Below are 22,977 nucleotides of genomic sequence, written 5' to 3' on the forward strand. Positions count from 1 at the left end.
ATAGCTGAAGAAGCCAAAAAATAAAAAGAGAGAGAAGGATCACTCAGTGAATTTAAAAGACCGGGGGGAGAATGATGAAAGAAGAGGATAGAAAATCAATGTAAGGGTTAAGTCTGTCAAACGCTATTGAGAAGGGGAGGGAGATGGTGAGTCAATTGGATTTGGCAACGTGGTGGTTGTTAATAACTTTGAAGAGTGATCGGGGTAGACTTGGACCACGCAGAAGTAAGGATGAATAGAAAGAAGATGAAGTGGAGAGAGTGAGGGAGTGAAGAAATTTTACTAGGAAGAAAATACAAATAATGCAGCAGTAGTTGGAGACAGATATTGAGAGCAAGAGACTTTTTATAACTTCATATAGGATATACTGCAGAATATTTCTTTGCTGATGGGAATGATTTGGGAAAAACGGGAGAGGCAAATGACACTGAAGAGAGAGGGGTCAGGGAATGGTGAAACATTGACAAGGGATGGGACCCAGTGAACAATGCTTCTGAGAGGACAAGGGTTGCTCCTTTCACTATAGAAGGTAAAAGGAAGCTATGATGGTTGAAATAACAGGTGAGTTTTGGATTTAAGGCTGGAAGGCAAAGCACCTGAGAGCTTTCATTTTTAACAACCAAGTGTAAGAAATGACCACTAGTGGAGAACAAGTGCAGTAGGGGACTGAGATGAGAAGGTGTAACATCATAATTTTGAGGAAGGAGACAGAAATCATTCTGAGACTGCTTAATTCTTATAGTTTCTTTTGCTCAGCCCTTTCCTTCTTCTGTCCCTTAAGTGCAATATGCTTTATGGTATTATCAAATATTTATGTTTCTCTTTCTTGAAAAATAATCTCTATCCCTTTAGAAAGTCAAATATTTTCCCATCACTTTTGTGAAACAAAACAACTTACCTCCATAGCCTAATAGAGATTGCTCACTTAATATCTTCATTTGATATGCTTATGGTATCTTATTGTCAAAAATGTTCAAGAATGAACTTTTTTCATAAAAGTATTGTCTCCTCCAAACTTCACAATTTCTGTTAATGGCATCCTCATTTTTCCAGATTTTCCAGAAACCTCTGTGGTTCTTAATTTGTCTTCTCTTCCTACATTAGGAAGGGGTTGTGCCATGTGGGTGCTGTTCTCACAAAGGTTTTTGTCTCTATTTTTATACTGATCATTGCTGATGCTCTACTGCTCATTTTCTCTCTACTGCATGTTTGCAAACTGTTCCCAAATAATCGCTTGCCTTTCTCCTCCCAGAAAAATCACTGTAAATACTGCTAACAACTAGCCATCTAACATACGGAAATATACTTAATCTTACAAGTAATAAAACAAATGCAAGTTAAAGCAATAACAGATGAGTTTGCTTTTAAAAAGCAGCAAATAATTTTTTATCAAGCTATTGCTGATAATATGTCTGCATTATATAACTTGTATATATGAAAACTATGTGTTTTTATGTATATATTTGTGTGTACTTATGTATATGTTTGAAAACATGGAAGAGTTGTAGCAAGTGGTTAATTTTAGGTGTCAACTTTACCTGGTAAAAGAATACTTAGAAACCTGGTCAAGTATTATTTTGGGGTGTATTGTGAGGTTGTGAGTTTGTGAGATTGTTTCCAGGGGAGATTATGTGTGAGTCTGAGTGGACTAGGTGGGGCAGATCCACACTCAACATGGATGGGCACCATCTAGTCTGCTGGGGGCTCAGAAAGAACAAAAACATATAAAAGGCAAAATGTTAATCTACCTGCTGGAGATGAGATATACTCATCCTCTCCTTTCCTTGGACAGCAACTCCAGGCTCCCTGGCCTTTGTACTCCAGGACTTATATCAGTCCCCATCCCTCCAGGTTCTCAGGGCTTTGGCTTTGGACTGAGAGTTACATCATTGGCTTCTCTGGTTCTGAGGACTTTGGACTTGGACTGAGCCATGCTGCCAGAATCTCAGGGTCTCCAGCTTACAGACATCCTGTCTTCGATGTCTCCAAAATAGCATGAGCCAATTACCCTACAAAATCTCCTCTCATCCATCTATCTATCCATCCATCCATCCTTCCATCTATCTCCTATTGGTTTAGTCTCTCTGGAGAACCCTGACTAATACAATATCCTTTGAAATATGACTTTGCATCTCCTCTCATCAAGAGTTGGAGTCAATTTCCCCAGACCTTAAATGTGAGCTGGTCTTGTAAATTGCTTTGTGCTGATATGCCAGTCCTACGCCTAGACCTCAAGGGTCATTGCATACTTCTGCTCTCTCTCTCTTTGAACCCCATCACTGGCATGTTAACAAGCCCAGGGCAGCATGCTGGAGGAGGAGAAACCATGTGTGTGGGGCCTGTGATACTCCAGCAGTCAGCCAGCCAACCCAGAAGCAGAGGTGCAAGACACAGAAGCATGAGAAACCTTCCAGAGAACCAGAAGAAGAGCTCATCTGAGTCCTGTCTAAATTAACAACCCACACACTAGTGAGCCAAATAAGTGGTTGTTATTTTAAGCCACAAAGTTTTAGGGTGGTTTGTTATATAGCAATAGTGAACAGACATGCAGATACATCCAAATGATGACACTGAATATATCTGAGTAGTAGAAACACAGGTCTGTGATTTTGAATATCATTCTTTGCTTTACTTATTCAAAAAATAATTAGAAATTTTGTAATAAGAAGAAAATAATAAAATTTATTTGCTACCAAAATCAAATTAGTCAATCTAATAAACAGAATGCTAACAAACAGAATCTGGGGGCAAGAAGACCAAACTGAATATTTTTATTTATTTTTCTATTTTTATTTATGAGCTATGTAAACTTAAGCAACATTAATCTCATGAAAATTATTTTTCTAATTTAACTTATAAACATGATAATATCTACCTTATAGGACTGCTACAAAGATTACAAAAATAAGTTAATTGAATATTTGCAATAGGGTGCATCTGTAAATTTTCTGCTTGTTTCTACTAGAATTTAAGTTTTATGAGGGATCCAATGCTGTTTTTACATCACCTAAAACAGTACCTGTGTATGATAGGTCCTCACGTAACCTTTGTTTAATGAATGGACAAATGAATGAATGAATGAATGAGGGAGAAATGATAATGGAGGTGAATTGACTCAATATTACCATCCTGTCACTATAGTAAAACTGAACGTACACATAGTGTGGTTAACTGATGTTTGGGCATTGTAACAGATTAAAAATGACCACAAGTCCTTTTGCTATTTCTCCCACTGAGAGATTGAGTCTAACTAACTCCCTTTACTTGAATTTAGTCTGGCTTTAGTGACTTATTTGACCAATAGAACCGAGCAGAAATGATATTCTAGGATTTCGAGCCTAGGTCGTTAGAAGCTTTGCAAACTTCTGGGCTACTTTCCCTAGGAGCTCTGGATTGTCATGTAAGAAGTTTAAATGCCTTGAGACTGCTATTCTGGAGATGACACTATGGGCAGTCTTCTAGACAGTCCCAGCTGAGCCCAGGTTTTGGCTGTCCTTGCAAAAGGACCAGATATGTGAGTGGCATCTCTTAACTCTTCTTGAGCAGCCCATTTGCCAGCTAAATTCCAGCAAGCAAAGCAATTAACATACTTGGAACAGAAAATCACCCGACACAGCTCTGTTCAAATTCCTGACCCACAAATTTAGAAGACAATAACATGCTCACTATATTTAGCTACAGAGTTATAGGTAATTTGTTGTACAGCAATAGATACCAGAAACAGGTGGAAAATGTTTTCAATGATAATAATGGGCTCAAATCTTTCATGGTAATTGAAAATTTAAAATCACTTCTTATTTAAACCACTGAAAAACTAAAATCATTTTGGGAGATGTACCCTATCTCCAAAAAGAATTGCATGAGATCCAAGAAAGGATATTAATTTTGAATCTGTAAGTTATGTTTCCTAACTTCAGGTGTACTTATAGTCATTGAAAAGGCACTGGTGGGTCACAGAGTGATAAGCAGAGCTTAAGCTTGAGAGAGCACAATGTAATTCACAATAGTCCACATGGAACTGTCACCTTGTAAGGCATTTACACCTAGAGGGATTTGGAAGGCTTACCGGAGGGACATAGGGGTTAATCGATGTTTTAGCAGGGCCTGGAAGTTGTAATCACTAAATAGGGTAACAAAACCCAATCCTGAATTGAGCTGATTCCCATGTTGTCTCAGCCCGTCGCTCCCCAGCTCCAAAAAACTGCCATAATAATTGTAAGAGTTGAAGCCAGTACTTTTCTTTCTGCTATTTGAGAAAGAAATATGGAGAAAACACAATTTAGGTTTCTGGATCATAAATTAAAGAACATATGTGTTCAGGAAGTTACCATAAGGGGTGGATTGTAATTGGCTAAATAAACAATTGTGCAAAGAAATTGACCGGCAAAGGCCGATGTAAACTGGTTATGAGCTGCAGAGAGTTCACAGGAAATGCAATTGCTCTCTTTTCATTGAAAATATATTAATTCAGGGTTTAGGCTGCTACAATTCAATTATCTCCCCATCTAATGCTCCTCTCCCTTCTTTGTTTTCAACTAAGCATGCCATACATGTCCTAGCTCTCATATACCAAACTCAAAGATTCATTCCTAATCTTTCTTCCTTATTAATGCTTCCTGTTAGAAATAAAAAGAGACATACAAATACATAAAATTGAATCAAACATCTTCATGACACAAATACACAAGGAGAAAATGGTCTGGAAACAAAGCTACATAATAAAAATGTGGCATGCAGAGATTTTTTATACTGTTGAACATACTCCCCCTACAGATGATATCATCTTTTTCTATATCCTTTTCTTTTAGGACATAAAAGGTCAAACATCGTATGATTGGTGCAGGATATTTTTAATCTCTGTGTCAAAATGGCACTGAGGTTAAAAGCTGCTTGAGAACGAGGAAATGACTATTAAAAAGAGAATGAAAGTTTTTAACCTTTTTAAAATAGTGCAGTGGTATCTTAGTGATTATTTGAAAGAAAAGTAGTTGAAATATTTTACTTAAAGCATAGGAAATATCCTAAATATAATTATCAAACCAAAGATCATGTCTTTAGAAATGTACACTAGTTATCACATTTCAGTGCTGCTTGAATTGCATTTTAATGCGTGGAAGTGGGCAGGGGATTCTAATTTCATATCATATCAAAAGTCTTATTTTAGAAACAATGTCAGAATCAACTGAATCAATTCATTTGAATTTCCTTTCTTTTAATTGCTCTTAAAAGTAGATATATTTTAGATACATTATATCATTGCAATTAAAGCAAATTTTTTTAAAAAATATTAATGCAACATAAACAAAATCAAGAATCTATTTTCTTTCTTATAAGATTTACCCTATAATTCCCTTTTTGATTTACATAGCTCTAGGCCCCATTGGTCCAATTGTTGTGTTTATACCAATAGGATAAAAAGTCCATATACTACTACTATTACTACAACTACTATTTACCAGTGAAACTTAAAGGTGCATATGTTGTTTTCTTATTGAGCTCCTGCTGTATACATGGAAAGCCTTGCTCTCTGTACTTCACATACACTATTTTAAAAGCCCTTATAATAAATCTACAAGTCAGTTTTAGAGGAAAGAAAACTACCACTACGGCTCCATATGTTTATATGACTTGCCTGGACCACAGGTCATTCAGTTCCTAAATTAGTATTTAATCTCAGGTTTACCTTTCTATTAAGTATCTTTTTACTTGTGTTGTAATAAAATTATCTTAATTATTTAAATTGAATCCCTTAATTCACTCAATAATTATTTATTGAATGGCCACGTTACATCAAGCTCTCTCCTAAGTACTACAGAAATAACAAATACTGCTCCTGCACCCCTGAATTTTACATTTCACAAGCAAATCTAGGCAATAGTCACGTAAGTGACAAACAAATAATTGCAATCATAATAATAACCATGAAGGGAAAAAATACTAGATATTGAAAAGAAAGTGTCCTATTTCAGGTAGTGTTGTCAGAGCAATTCAGGGGGGTTGACATTTAAGCTGAGCCCTAAGGGAAGTAAAGTTACAGGTCATAAATGTTGTCAGAAAGGTGCATTCCAGGAATAAAGAGTAGAGTTAGGAGCAAAGGCTAAGAAAAAGTTGGCCTGCTCCAGGAGCTGAAACAAATTCAGTGAGGCAGATATGGGAGAGTGCAGAGGTTGGGTGGCTGAAGAAGTTTCTGTAGCAGTAACGTAGCAGACAACACAGGGCCTTGTAAGGTAATAAGATGTTTTTCTTTTATTATCGATGATATGGAAAATCACTGAAAGTTTTGAGACAGTTGAGTTGCGTGATCTCACTTGTTTGAAAAAGACATTATTTGTTCTGTGTAGCAAGTGAATTGGTGAAGAGTGGAAGCAAACTCAGAGAGACCATTTATGAAACTATTGTGAAGATAGAGGAAAGAAATGGTGGTGGCCTGAAATAAGATGGCTTCAGTGGGAACAGGAAGAATATTGAATCCAAGGATTGGAGAGAGAACTAACAGACTTGCTGTTGGACTTGATAAAAGCAATGAGGGGGATGATTAGAGAAAGCAAGGATCCAAAGACAATGCTCTAGTTTCTACTTGAGAAAATGGGTCATGGTATCATTTAATTAGATGGAGAAAATTCAGGAGACACAGATTTGGGGTGAGTAAAGAATTCTCTTTTGGATATCGTAAGTGTGAAACTTTTGGTTTTTGGATATGTGTATCTGTTGCAGAAAAATGTGTGCCCTTATGTAACAGGAGAAAGTTAGAATCAGCAAAACTAATGCAGTTCAACAAGGTTCTATTGAATATTTTCTTTACACGAGGTATTCTGCAAAGCATTGGCTTTAAAAAAGATTACCATTACAGGGTGTGGGGGATAGATATGATTATTGCTAAACGGAGGCAAAGGTATTTTGTGGTTGGTTAATTCTGAACACCTTAGCGGCATTGGCAATAATGGAAGAATTCGCTGAGGAATTACATTGATCTGAATCTTGAAGAATAGAAATTTATTTTGGGTGAAGAAGGGTAGGTACAGATTGAAAAGGGAGATAATGGAAATTTCACCCTGTAGCAGCAGCAGAAGCAATAGCATGGGATGAATAAATAATTCCCAAGCACTTTTATATTTCAGTAACTAAGCCAAGTCTTGGTTCTATAGTTGTGAACAAGGGTGGGCCTGGTCCCTGTCCTCAAGGACCTTATAATTTAGTGAGAGAGACTGGAATTCACCAACTTATAAAAAAGTGTAATCACTGTTACAGAAAAGAAAGAAAAAAAGAAAAGAAAACAAACATTCAAGGTAATGTGTGGGTGTAATTCAGAAATAACTAAGCCAATCTCGTGTTTGAGTGTTACATGTCTGAGAAGGTGAGGTTTTGGCTGAACTGTAGAATGACTAAATTTTATCTAGGCAACGAATAAAATAATATCATCATATAACCTTGGTTACAGTTGGACGGCTGGATGGGGAGAAGGGAAAGTAAATATAGGAACGTAAGTCCATAGGCTATGGAAGTGGTCTAAACAAAAGATGATGGCAGACGAGGGCAGTGACAATTGAAGGAAATATGAGAAATTGATATTTAGGAATTAGAACTGATAAGATTGAATGCTTGACTGACTGGGAGGTGAGGAGGATGTAAAAATCAAGGCTACTTAAGCCTCCTGACTTAATAACTCAATAAATGATGATGCCATTTATTAACTATGGAACACTGGGGAAGGAGTGGCTTTGCAGTAGGGGATGAGGAATACTGGTTCTGTTTGGGGCATTTTCAATGTCAGTGCTTTTGAAGCCATCAGGTAGATTGTGATAATCTGTTAATTAGACTGGAGACCCCATGAAGCTGATGACCATGAATATGTTATTCAATATTGTATCCCTAGTGCCTAGTATACCACTTGCTATCTGGTAAACTATCAAAAATATGTCTGAGTAATTCTGAGTGACCTGTTCTAAATTATTTTAGGAAACATTTGATTTCAAATACCTATCATGCAAATAATGATATTAAAAACTTTTCTAATTTAAAATATCCTTTATGCTTGACTGAAAGTTTGCACTGTGAACACAAAAACTGAAGAACCAGGCTCCTTTTTATTTTATTTTATTGTTTTTTTCATGACTTAAATTACTAAGGAGTTTGAGCCACACTATTCAATATTTATTCCAAAGAGTGTTCTAAGTACCACGACTTCTGGTAAAATTAGTGGTGTCCTGAGGAAAATAAAATGATTTTCTGTGTTTCCTTTACAGAGATGCATGAACAGTAATATATATAATAAGCTTTACAAAGTCCTCTACTATAAATACCTGCTTAGCATTGTTTTTCCTATACCGATTTAAAATCCAAATTTCCTTGCCATTCTCTTTTGTTTTTTCCCAGAGCATATTGCAAAATTATTTTTGTGAAACACTAATTTATAATTCACTATCATACAGAATTGCTGTACGATTCTTACCTAAGTCTGCTGCAGGGTGAAAAATATGGGTTTGAAGAGTAACTTCTATATCTGAGATCTATCAATATCATCATAAAATTCAAGTTTCTAAGTGTGGATTTTATATATAATAAAGTTTTAAAATAGAAAGAAAACTCTATAAATATTAACTAAAGTAAATTATATCTTCCTTTTAATAGTTTAAAGTTCATACCTTAAATCTTCTTTTATGGGGCTACTGAATATAGGTATGTATATTTCCCTGAATATCACATTCCAAATATTGCTTGTTGTTGGGCAGATCTTTCACAACAGGGAATTTTCAAAACTCAAAGTCATACCTTTAGACATACCACAACAAAGTAGAAATGTGCCAAATTACCCAGAAACAATTTGGATAGCTGGCAAACAGGGCTGCCTGCTGGTTTGTGAACAGTGTAGGTAATTTGCCACTCAACTCTCCTCTATCTGCCTCAATAAATTGTAGGGTACTTAGAACCCTACTATCTGTTATCCATCTGTCTATATTTCTCTGCTCTGTCAGTGTCTGACAGTAGAAAGGCTTCATCTTGTCTGTCTTCCTCTTGCAGCTGGCAGGGAAGATATAAAAGAAATAGGCTGACTTTGGAGAGGGAGGGGGTTCACAATTAGCATGTAAAACAGAACATCTCCTTAGTCAGCTAGGAGAAAAAGGTAATAAGCCCAAAATAAAAATAGAAAGGAACATTAAGAAGGAACACCAAATAAATTACTTTACCCTCTCACCAGATGACCCAGCAGGGTGATCAAGCCTCGTATTTTCTAATCAACATATTCATAAACAAGATATTTACAAAATGTCATTGGGAGCTATTTAGCCCAAACACATCAACATTGCTCTCCACACTGCTTCAGCACTAGTCTTCCATAGAAGTGAGACTGAATTCTTCCAAGTGTGTATAAATTTGAACAAACAGAATTTGTTCCAATTATTCCTGAAAAAACAAATACTAAAAATGCAACTTGTATTTGCTTCTTTTATTCAGAAACTACACAGTTTACAAGCGAGATGGTTGATTTAAATATTTACCCTACCCAATTCAACATGCTTCTCACCATCTCCTTCCAAATAAGTAATGCCTCCCCTTACTTATGTAATAAAGGATCACTCGCAGTGTTTGAGAAGTATATCTGACACTAGACATTAAAAAAAGCAATTAGTGAGAACTAGAAATAGACACTAGGAGTAATACAAAACTTTGTAGCTGGAATTGCTTTTATTGAAAAAATGCATTTTATTGTTTTCTGAAAAGATTTGGAGACTGTGGCAAAAACTAAAATTAGCATATGACAACAATATAAAGCACAGAAAAAAATCTTTTAAAAATTAAAAAAGCTGGGTTCAAATTCTAGTTTTAGCCCTTACTAGCTATAGAGTTTTAACATATGTCATTTAACCTCTCTACACTTGAGTGCTGTACTATAAAATGTAAACAACATACGTATATTATTGAGTAGTTATAAAAATTAAAACAGAGTGTTAATAATGGGCTTTATTTTTGTTAAATTTTTCATGTTATTTTATATTATTTAACTGCCTTTGTTTGGAAACAAGTAGCAAAGTAAAAAAAAGAGAAGAAATGCAAAAAATAATAAAATAAAATAAAATTTTAAAGAGTACTTTTAGTTTTCTCCCAGATTACATGGAGTTTTGAGGAATCTAATATCTTCCCCCTTGTATAACAGATCGATTTTTTAAATCTCAGGGAAAACCCTTTCTTATTGCTTTCCACAAATCTGAATGTTTTACACTCAAAGTTTTAAATCAATTAAAAGTCTACTGTTCTGTGTTCTTATGGTATTTCATGGCTCCCTTTAGTGTAGAAGTTTATCATATGCTACTGTAATTTTAGTCACTATCCATAATAGTCTATGAACAACTGATAGGTTGTACAATAGTTTTATTTATCCTGGGCCCTGGAACACAGAAGCCATTCAAAAATATGTTTGCGGTATAATCATGGATATTGTCCAATGCTCAGAGGTTTTCACATACTATTCAAGGTATGAAACAAATCACCAATAGCTCCCTATCAAGCACTGAGGGGAGAGGTGGTGGTAGTGACAAAAGTGCATCTTGCATGGAAGAAGAAAAAGTAAAGCTATGCTGTTGACTTCCAGAATTTACCAATTTACCGATCTGGGAATATGTTAGGAAGAAAGAGAAAAATTAAAAGAATATAGAACACAAAAAGCATTTTGGAGCAGCAGCATGTATTGCAGAGGACTCATGGTTTCTATTACTTCCAGAAAGTATTTTTGACAGTTTACAGTAAAATCAGTACCTTTCAAAGGCAGCTACTTAGAACTATAGACAAAGAAGAAAAAAAAAAATCAAATAATTCTAGCTGAGCAAGACTTCCACATTGGAGCATATGTAATACCTCTGAGTTTTCGACTAAAAGGTGAGAAGGAAAAATAAATGGGATAAGAGAACTTTCCTTGCTGAGGAAGCATAGTAATCCATGAGGGAAAAGCAATGTTTTCCTGGCCCTAAATTTTTAAATGAATCAAATATGGATGTATTTTTACATCAGATTTTGGGTAATGAATACACAGAGAAGGAATTTTCAAAGAAATACATATTTGTTTCATGCATTTTTAAAAGTTGACTCTAGGTATAAAACAAAATACTAGGACAAAGTCAGGAATAAGCAATGATAGAGATCAAAGAGGCAAGGTTAGGGAGTAAAGCTTTCTGCTAGCCTTACACAAACATATGCTGTAGAGAATCATTTCAACCGTCATTCTCAAACTGAGATCTCTATAGTATGTCATTGTTGCTCATGAGAAAATGGGTGGCATGGTCAAATATTTAGGGAAAATGCATATAATTGTTCTTCTATATGCTAATTATCTCCATCAAGCTTTCGACTAGAACCATAAGTATTTCCAAATACAGGGCAGGAGTAAGACACTGAAAGTTAGGAGAATTAGCATTTGTTTTATTCACATTAGTTATACATCATTGAATTAGATGCCTTCATGTATATAATATATATTATTCTATTTAATCCTCACAACAGCTTATAAAGTGAAGAAACTTAGATTCAAAGAATTTTATGTCTTGTTCATAGTCACAAAGTGAGATATGCTTGAAATGAAATGTACATATTCTCTGCGTAATGTCTCTCACCTTTCCACTATGTGGTCCTATTTTCTTTGATGAATTTTACCTAGTTGTGTCAGAGATAGCATGCTCTAAAATCAGACAGCATATGATTTATTTTGCTGAGGTCCAGCCATCCAACCTTTGCTTGAAGCTTTCTTTTGATATGTTTGGCTGATTCACTGACCTTTCTCTTTCTCAACGCCATTTTGCTTGTAAATCCACTTGATGAATTTTTAAAATTTCAGTTATTATATTTGTCAGTGGTAAAATTTACATTTTTTAAATAGTTTTTATTTCATTAGCTGAGAATTTCTAACTTTAAAATTGCTTTAAGAGTGGTCAACTTTACCTCGTAAAGCATGGCTAAAAGTCATTGTCTAATAATTCCAATATTTGGGTCTTTTCAGGTTGGCATCTGTTTTATTGTCTATTTCCTTGAGATTTGGTCACTTTTTTTCGTGGTTGTCAGTATGTTGAGTAATATTGGGTTGAATTATGAACATATAGACTATCATGTTTGGTAATCTGGGTCCTGTTAAATTTCTGTGGAGAATGATGATTTGTTTGTTTGAGCAGGTCATCACCTGTTTAGGTACAGACTGTAAAGTTTATTTTTTTTGGGCAGTGGTTTTCAATATCAGTTTAGTTTTCAAAGCTTTTTTTGTACAGTTTGTGACTACTCATTACATGAAATTTCAAGAATTGGCCTGGAACTTGGATGGGATCTTATATGTCCCTTCTCCTCTTGAAGACTTTGATGTGCTTCTTTGGGTATGTTCTGCACAAGTATAGCTCAGGAGTGAGTTTAGGATTTACGTTGGTTTATACACAAAATTAGGGACCCCTTCTCTAGATCTCTCTTCTTGTGGCTTTCTCTCTCACTCTCTGGATTCCAAAATCACCTTTTGCTGATTCATCTGGCCACAAACATAGGGTTATTTAACAGAGTTAGTCTTCTGCACTCTTGTGCAGAGCCGAACAACTAAAAGCAGAGAAATGAGACTAAAGAGAGAGAGAGAGAGATAATACAGGTATCCTCCTCAACCCCATTTTCTTTGCACAACAGGAACTCTTTTCCTGATTCTCTTCTCTAAAAGAAGGGATATCCTTTGGGTCTTATGCATCTGCACCTGCTGAGCTGAGAAAATGAAGCTACATCACTGGGGTTATGTCAGGGCTGTGCTCAGAGAGGAGAAATAGGGAGAAAAATGAGAACTTCCTCCACAGTCTACAGCTCACAGGGGACTTTTTTCCTGGTCCTCTGACCAGTTTTTGCTAACCATGATCACCACAAAGTTCCTGGTTTGGCTGGCCCTGAGTTTAAAGATAAGAGACAACTGTAATATGTTGGAAAAAAAAAAAAAGATAATTAAGTGATTCTGACTATATAAATATCAAAATTCACTATACTCAAGGGTTTTCTTCTCTTAGTCCTGATAGTAATTAATGACTCATGTTGTGCCTTCTAAAATAAGTTTACTAACTTCAGTATTATTTTACATGGAGAAATTATTTCCTGAAAAATTACACTGTCCTTTTGTTACTTAACTTTTTAATAGGATATCCAGAGGCAGTAATTAATCTTCTTATGATCTCCATCTACAATATAACTGCCCTGATTTTTGGCCTGAGATAAGTACTCAAAAACAAATGAATAGGAATTTTTATAAATCTCTTACACAAGTAGAATTACTTATAAGAAAGATGGTCCTTCCAGTGCGTATATTTCCTAGGGTAAGGCAATATTCCATAAAAGAAAATGGTACGTCAAAGCCCATGGAAAAATAAAATAAAATAAATACTTATTTGGAAAACTAAAAAAAAAAAAAAAAAACCCAAAAAACTCATCACCACAGCTCTTCAAGTTTTGATTTCTGTCTTCTATCTGGTTGCTATTATTTTTAAAAATCTTGAGAGGGGTTTTTTTGGTTGTGTTTTGTTTTTGTTTCTCAGGGTTATTTTTTTTTGGGGGGGTAGTATTTTTTTCCAGAGTATTTAGTTATAATCAGTGGGAGAGAGAAGCTACAGTGGGCTAACTTGATGAGAAAATTTGTTAAAATCCCAATATCATACCAGAAATCATTATAATAATGAGTCTATGACCTAGAAAAATTTAAGGGAAAATATTAATACCTTTAATAACACAAACTATCAAGGTTCCTGGGAAGAGAGTGGGATCTTACATCAGATATTATAGCAGACTGTTGCATGAATAAAGCTTGGATTTTTACCAAGCATCTCGAGGGAAGTTATCTCGGAAGTTAACTGTACAATGGAATAGTAAATCCTACCTCACAGGATTTTAATGAGTAATAAATGATTGAATGTACATATAGCATATATTAGCAATGCCTGACATAGAGAAGATGCTTAACAATGATAACTACAGTATTATAGAAGATTTAATTTTAGAAGAACCATATCCTAATGTGCTCACTAAAATATTTGGAACTCACAAAGTCGAAAATGAATAGCTAGAAAAATACCTACCTTAATAATCTAATAGCATTTTTGGTATAATCTAATCTAAGTGCTACATATGCAAGGTTATTCTGGTACTATACTAATATCTTTAAATGATTTTTAAAAATTTAATTCTTTCAACAATTCTGCAGGCCTAAGAACTATTTACCATCATCATTTTACAGGTACAGACAAAAAGTCTGAGATGAGTAAAGTATTAATAACTCACTCAGTGTCAACCTAGTAAGGGGAAAGCTGGCTTAGGAGCCTAAACATGGCCCACTATGCATTTTGCCTATATTTGTTTTACTATAATTGATGTTTAATTTACCTAGTATAGAATTATTGGTCAGTTTCAGTTGCTTTTTTGAGGAAATGCCAAAAACTGGAATGTAGAGCCTTGTCAACAGTATGTTTTAGGCCCCCAGACAGGGAAACATTTGATATTATGTGGCCTCAATTTTTAGCTGGATATACAAACTTATTGTAAATTATTTTTTTATATTTAATTCAACTGTGTAAATGAGAATCAGAATATAAGACTACTATAATGGAAGAGTGGACACAGCAAGTAGATTTTAATAGGTAATTGAAAAATGCACATTTTGTTGTACTAAAATTTCCCATTCCATCAAAAACTTGAATGTGAAGATTCCAAGGAAATAGATCCTGTATTGCCATGCTAAATAAGAATTCATCCTAACACTGGCCAAAGAAAACGAGATCTGTAATAATGGGTCAAAAATAACAAAATCTCAACAATAATAAGTGCGTATAATCTGGTGAAAGGGCTGGAAAACATTAAGAGATCACTAGCTTTGGTCAAGCAAAACTCACTATGTATCAATGAATTATGATTTATTCTCAATGATTATGATTCATTCTCAGTGATTATGGCCAACTGTAGTGCAATAAAGTCAGATCAAGGGGCAGAGAGTTATATTATTTGCCATACTCACCTATACCTGGATTGAAAGCTTTTATATTTTGGGAGGAGAGTTTATTTTTCTTCTATTGAAGTACATGATTAAGGGCCTTACTGTAGGTAGGGAACTAAGATCACCCTTATTTATAGATTCTCACACTGCAAACTCATATAAGTTCTTCCTGTTGCTTAAAGCCCTACGTATGGTCCCTGTCATATCATCGTTATTTAGAAAATGTCAATTGTCACCAGATGAGGCCAGTGCCTCCGTTATTGTTATCATTGGGGACTGGAAATTCATCTGCCAACTTTCATACGTTGTATTTGAAAAAGCACTCCAGGCAGACTAAGAAACCTGTTTGGTTGCCCAGTTGTCTGATTGTAGGCAACCTGTTTAGCCCTCATGAGTCTCCGTTTTCTCATCTATAAAGTGAGAAAAGGAGATAAAGAAGAGGGACACCAGAATCTTGAAGAAGATAATTTCTAAGATCTCTTCTAAAAATAAAAATTTATGTTTTTATGAATTTCCTCTAGCTGCATGCAAAATAGAGTAGATCACATGCTAACCTCTCAAGAACTTTTCAAATTTTAAAGAGAATGGATACGCACCATAATTTTGGACAGTACTACAGATCACTATTAAGTTTTAAAAGAACTGTGCTGTCATTTTAAAAACTCAGAAAATCAATGAAAATAAATAATCTTCTACATAAACTCCTTGAGAACAAAGACACTAATTTATATGCATTTGTATCTCTGAGTGCTTAGCAGTGTCCTATGCATAGTAGATAGACAATCAATATTCACATTTTCCCTTATGGCACAGTATTATTCTTTTGACCACTTAAGGATTCCACAGTTTTTACATTGCATTGCAAACATATTTTTCCTCCTAATTCTATTTTATAAAATATTAACAATATAATATTCAGGTGTTTTAATGATGATTCTATGGCCTATATTTTAGTTAAGATGCTTGCATTGATTTTGAAGGGAGTTTGTTTAGTATGATTAACCTCCCAAAGTATAACAGATAAACAGATAAAGGAATAAAGATCCATTTTATGAGGATCACTAGATTTATGAGGGGTGATAAGACCTAAATAGAATAAAAAAGTTGTATCCCAGAAGCTCAGTTTTCTATCACTTGGAATACAGAAAGAAAGTACCACTACCTGAGAAGAATTTACATTGACAGGACAATGAAAATAAAGATTAATATAAAAAGAATAAATGACAAAAAGCATCAGGTATTACTGGCAAAGGAAAAAAATGGATCAGAAAGAAAGGAAAATAAACAAATCAAAATATAGAATAAAAAAAGTTTTCAAGGATACTGTCTCCTCTAAGAATATTACCCTTTAGGTTTAATAATGTGGTAGATAGAAGAGATTATCTGATCTTATTGAAATAAGAAAATTAAGGCAGAGTTCTCATATATGTGAATTTAGTGGTTTGACATTGAAATGACATAGGTTTACTATAAATGCCTTTGTAATAATTTTTCATTCAGAGACAGTGACCTTAACTATACTATACTTTCTCCCTAGGTTTCTTTCTTTTCAGCAGTTAATGAGTGGGTTGCCAATACAAGAAAAGGCAAAGGAAATAGAAAACAGCATGAGTTACTCCAAGGTTGACTGGATCATCTACTTTACCTAAAACTGTTAACACTGAATGTGCAAAGCCTGCAGCCACTACCAGTACTTCCATCAGATTGGGAGCCTCTGTTAATGGACTCCCAACTCACCAGGAATGTTCACTTTACAAACTGATGGAGACAGTAAGAATTCTATACAGATGAGCAAAAAGTGTAACAGATATCCTAACACATTATGCATTTTAAACTATTTTTGGAACTTAAGTTTCTTTCAAAACATAAACCTGCATTTATTAAACAATATTTTTAATCTTCACATTTCAAATAAAATATGTAAAGAAAATCAACATTTTCTGAAATTCAATTATTTTTAGGTAAAAAATCCAGATAATATAATAAAAGGAGAATAATGCTGTAAAGCAAAGGAGGTAAATGAGTGCTAGCTAGTTTATAATTCAAGTCCCTATCTTTGAGGTATTTCTGTCTTTGGGTTTTCTATCTTTCAGGTTTTCACAAATTAGAGGAAGGATAGAGAATTGAGCAGGCATACATGATATGCATGATATGGTAAAAATGCCACAGTAGAAGGATGAATAGCATATGATGGAGACCAAAGGGGAGAAACTTAATCCAGAGGGACATGGTCAAGGGAAGATGTCACAGAACAGTTGGTTCTCAAACTGAATTTGGAGAAGGAAAAGGAATAAACTGGTAAAAAAAAAAAAAAAAAAAGCACCAAGTTTAGCTCAGGCAAAACAAACAACTTGAGCAAAGAACAGAGATGTGAGCAAGCAGGGTGTATTCAGAAAATTGCAATTAATTCAATAAAACTCAAATGTAATCTGTGAAGGGGGCATGATGATCAGCAAGACTGGGACTTAATAAGTGCACACAGGTCAGGCCAAGTTAAATATTAAAATGGAGAATCACCGAAAAATTTTATGGAGGGAAGCCAGCTAACAAGGTGGGGGTTGAGGAAATATGTTTATTTATTCATCCAAACCAGATTTAATGAGTACAGACTATGGGCAAGTACTTTTTTCTTGTTAACAAGGGTCAAAAAGAGTAAAAATCCATCTCCTCCTTAAATTTATACTCTAGTATGTTCCTGTGTGTATTGTGCTGGGATTATTCTTTTTTTAAAAAAAATATGGTAGGTTCACTCTGAGTATCCATCTGAAATTTAACTGGATATTTCCTAAGTAGTGGTATAACTTATTTCTAACTACCTGAGTTTTGCAATTAGGTAGCTGGACAGGTGGGCTAAACTAGGATTAGTTTAGAGGTTGAAGGAATTGGCTGTATAGAAATTGGAAAGAAAATAGAAGACTGTGAAATTGGAATACAATGATTGATCTCAAGAACCATCAGATTAGATGTTGATGAAATAACTGATCTGGGAAAAAGAAAATGAAGATGGTTGTATGGACAGAAAAGAGTAGTTAAAATGGATATATTATTGTTTAAGCTTTAAGAAATTGGCCTTTCAAATTATAATGGGATTATCTTTGTCCCATGTATAAAGACACTTTGAAAAATTCATATTATAAATATAAAAAGGATACCAAAGCCAAACCAAAAAATATGTATAGGCATATCTCACTTTATTGTACTTCACTTCAGTGTACTTTGCAGATATTATTTTTCTCAAATTGAAGATTTCTGGCAACCCTGTGCCAAGCAAGTCTATTGGTGCCATTTTTCCAACAGCATGTGCTCACTTTGTGTTTCTGTGTCACATTTTGGTAATTCTCACAATATTTTCCAATTGTTTACTATTACTCTATGTGTTATGGGGATCTATGATCAGTGATCTTTGATGTCACTATTTTAATTATTCAGGGGCAAAAACCACACCCATGAAATATAGCACACTTAATTAATAAATGTGTGCTCTGACTACTCCATCAACTGGCTTTTCATCTTTCTTTCTCCTCCTCTGTACTCTCTATTTTCTGAGACACAACAATGTTGATATAGGGTACTTAATACCCCTATAATGGCCTTTAAGAGTTCAAGTGAAAGGAGTGTCTGCCACTTTAAATAAAAAGCTTGAAATAAGTTTAGTGAGGACAGCATGTCAAAGTCTGAGATAGGCCAAAAGCTAGGCCTCTTGCACCAAACAGACAAGATGTAAATGCAAAAGAAAAGTTCTTGAAGAAAACTAAAATTGCCACTCCAGTGAACACATGAATGATAAGAAAGTAAAACAGCCTTATTCCTGATATGGAGAGAGTTTTATTGGTCTGGATAGAAGATCAAACCAGCCACAATATTCCCTTAATCCAAATTCTGATCCAGAGAAAGGCCATAACTCTCTTAAGTTCTGTCAAGGCTGGGAGAGGTGAGGAAGCTGCAGAAGAAAAGTTTGAGGCTAGCAGAGGTTGATTCATGAGGTTTAAGGAAAAAGCCTTCTCTATAACATAAAAATGGAAGATAAGTAGCAAGTCCTGATGTAGAAACTGCAGCAAGTTTTCTACATGCTATAGCTAAAAAATTTGATGAGGGTGGCTACACTAAACAACAAATTTTCAATGGAGACAAAACAACCTGATATTAGAAGATACCATTTAGAACTTTTATTTCTAGAGAGAAGAAATCAATGCCTGGCTTCAAAGCTTCAAAGGACAGGCTGACTCTTTTGTTAGGGCCTAATGCAGCAAACGACTTTAAATTGAAGCCAATGCTCACTGACCATTTAAAAAATTTTAAGACCCTTAAGAATTACACTAAATCTACTTTACCTGTGTGCTATAAACAGAACAACAAAACCTGGATAAGAGCACATCTGTTTACAGCATGGTTTACTGAATATGTTAAGCCCATTGTTGAGACTTACTGCTCTGAAAAAAAAGATTCCTTTCAAAATGTTACTGCTCATTGACAATGTACCTGGTCACCTAAGAGCTCTGATGGAGATGTACAGGGAGACTAATGTTGTTTTCTTACCTCTTAACACAACACCCATTCTGCAACCCATAAATCAGGAGTAATTTTGACTTTCAAATATTCTTATTTGATAAAGATATTTCATAAGGTTATAGTTGCCACATATAATGATTCTTCTGATAGATCTGAGCAAAGTTAATTAAAACACTTCTGGAAAGGATTCACCATTCTAGATACCGTCAAGAACATTTGTGGTTCATGGGAAGAAGTCAAAATGTCATTAGTTGGAGTTTGGAAGAGTTGATTCCAACTCTCACGAATGACTTCAATGGTTTTAAGATTTCAGTGGAGGAAGTAACTGCAGACATAGTAGAAATAGCAAGAAAACTAGAACTTGAAGTAGATCCTGAAGATGTGATAGAATTGCTACCACCTTATGATACAACTCTGAAACATGAGTTGTTGTTTCTGATGGATGAACAAAGAAAGTGGTTTCTTGAGATGGAATCCACTCCTGGTGAAGATGCTTTAAACATTGTTGAAATGACCACAAAGGATTTAGAATATTACATATACTTCATTGATAAAGCAGTGTCGGGGTTTAAGAGGATTGACTCCAAGTTGGAAAGAAGTTCTACTATGGGTAAAAAGTTACTAAACAGCATTGCATGCTACAGAGAAATCTTTTGTGAAAGGAAGAGTCAATCAATGTAGCAAACTTCATTGTCCTATTTTAAGAAATTGCCACTGCCATCCCAACCTTCAGCAACCATCACCTTTATGATCAGTAGTATTTTTAAGCAATAAAATGTTTTCATATGAAGTATGTACATTTTTTTAGACATAATGCCATTGTACACTTAATAAGCTACAGTATAGTGTAAACATACATTTAAATGCATTGGGAGGCCAAAATATTCATGTGACTGTTTTTTTATTGTAGTGGTTTGGAACTGAATTTTCAATATCTCCAAGGTATCCCTGCATATGTAAAATGAATATATTTACATACATATAAAATATATGATATCATGTAAGTATCATGTATTATATAAAATGTACATTTATATATTGTATATAAAACATACAATACATAATGTAGATCAATTGTACATATAAATATTCATATAAAATATTAGAAAATTAATTTCAGTACCACATTATAAAAATATTTCATTACTAAAATATTTCATCGCTGAATAAGAATTCAGGAATTTTCAGTATTAGAAAATCTCCAGCACATCAATAAGTTAGAATTTCCCAACCTAATGAAAATAATCCTTTTGTATCAATGTCTAACAACATTATATTTATAGGTGAAAAACTATAGGATTCACCATTAAAATTTGAAGGTAAAAAGCTAAGAATGCTCACTATTTCTTTAACACTTTAAATAGATTAACTAGGCAAACTAATAAGATGTGAAGAACAATAATAAATATGATAAAATAATTATCATTATTTTCACCTGATAGGATCATCCATGACAGAAGACTCAAATTGTTTAGACTGATGGAAAATTTCAGTAATCTTGATAGATTTTTTCCCTTATGTTCAACACCATTGACAAAACTTTACCATCCAGTAATCTATTCTAAACAATTAATCATGAATGTGGACAGGTATTAATAAGCAAGCATGTTTTATATAGCACTATCAAAATAAAAATTGAAAATAATCTGGATATTCAATGATAGGAGAAAGATAAAATTATCAATATATTTAAGTCACTTTAATAACATCAAGGAATAATATAGGGATGTTTAGTGAAAAAAATTGATATACAAAAATACATACATTTTGCAGTCCTAATTCTGGAACTGATATATACATATAGGTGAAAGAAGCAGGGCATAAATATTCTAAAATATGAATAGTTGCATTTTATTTGTAATATAGTATCATAAGTAATTCCTATATTTTCCAGAATTTCTATAATGAGGAAAAAAACATAATAAAACACAATAACATGAAGTGCTCATGCCAAAGAGGTAGGTCAAATCAAGGCTGTTTCACCCTAGAGTTCTTACGCTTAATTGCTATGCTATATTGACAGTATGTTGCACACTGCCTGACACCAATAAACATATCTGAGCAATCATGGAAGGAAGAATTTCCACCTAAATCTCTCCACACAACTTATGTCCAAATAAATTAAAACTCTACTTTTTTTAGTCGTAGCTCATAGTAGCAAGAACTCAAGTCTATCAAAACTAAAGACTGTACATACTGTTATCCAACTACGCAAACTGTATAAGCACATGTATTTCAGTTAAACTGAGAGAAAAATTCAGATCGAGACTTTAACAAAACTGCAGAGGTCAGCCTTTCATTTAATGTGCTCAAATGTATGTGAAGTATCAAGAAGTATGACAAATGCTATAACAGATATGTATGGGAAATATCCTCTTGAGGATATCAGGGTCGAATAGGAGAGACAGAGGCAAGTAAAAAACTCAATGAAATGGGATACATTCTGAAACAGTAAGGGCACCATAGATGCATGGGGAAAATACCATGTGAGCTGCAATTTAGATAAAAGAAGAAAATACCCAATACGTCTGGGGGAGTCAGGAAAGGTTTATAAAATAAAAATTCCCTGAAAAAAAGAAGAGCAGAAGAAGAAGAGAAAGGCTCTATCAGATAGTAAAAGTGTCTCCAATGACCCTCACTCACTGGGCCACAGAGCACTGCAGTAAGCAGGGCTCCTTCACGTGGCTCACTGGTGTGGAGACATTGGTAAAGTCCATCTGAAATACTCAACATTTTAGCTCACAGGCAGACAGGATGCTGTCAACCTGTTTCACTCTATATTTGCCAGTGGTATATTTTAGAATTTTTCTTAAATTAACATACAAATGTTCAACAATAGGCACAACAGAAAAAATCATGCCCTAAGAAAAAATTGTTTTTTTCTCAGGGATCAGATTTGATTAGAAATTTTAATGCATTCAACTTAATTTGTGATTTGACTTTTTCACCCCCTTCTGTCATCAAAGTCACTGTATTTCTAAAAAAAAAAAATAAGTGGTTTTGGTTAAGCATGAAAAGTAACATTAATACCACCCAAAAAAGGAATGTAGTTCTGCTTTATAAAAAGATACAGCATCTGTGCAACTACTGTCATTCAGAAGAAATAGAAACTTTAGTGTGTTTTCCTTTAGTTCACATAGCTCATTAAGTACTCTGTTGATACTAGTTATAAGGTAGCCTGACAGGTCCAAGTCGCATGAAAAAAATCATGTAACATGTCAGAATCTTTACAAGAAAAGTTTAACAATGGAATATAAATATTTATGTAAGATAATGGCAAACTTAGGGAGGCTGTGGACCTGTTTACCGTGGCCTTCACATTGGTAGCTTGAACATCTCTCAGGTCACTCTTCCCAGCTAGGGCCCAGTGTCTGACAAAATCCTTTTAGTAAAATTCAACCTTCTACCTAAACTGAAGCATACGATAAGTAACAGTCAAGGAAAATCATTTAGAAATATGTGGAATTTGATTCTTTCCTGTTTTCTCA

This window comes from Lemur catta, chromosome 1 (genome assembly GCF_020740605.2).
Source record: "Lemur catta isolate mLemCat1 chromosome 1, mLemCat1.pri, whole genome shotgun sequence".
Taxonomy (NCBI): Eukaryota; Metazoa; Chordata; class Mammalia; order Primates; family Lemuridae; genus Lemur; species Lemur catta.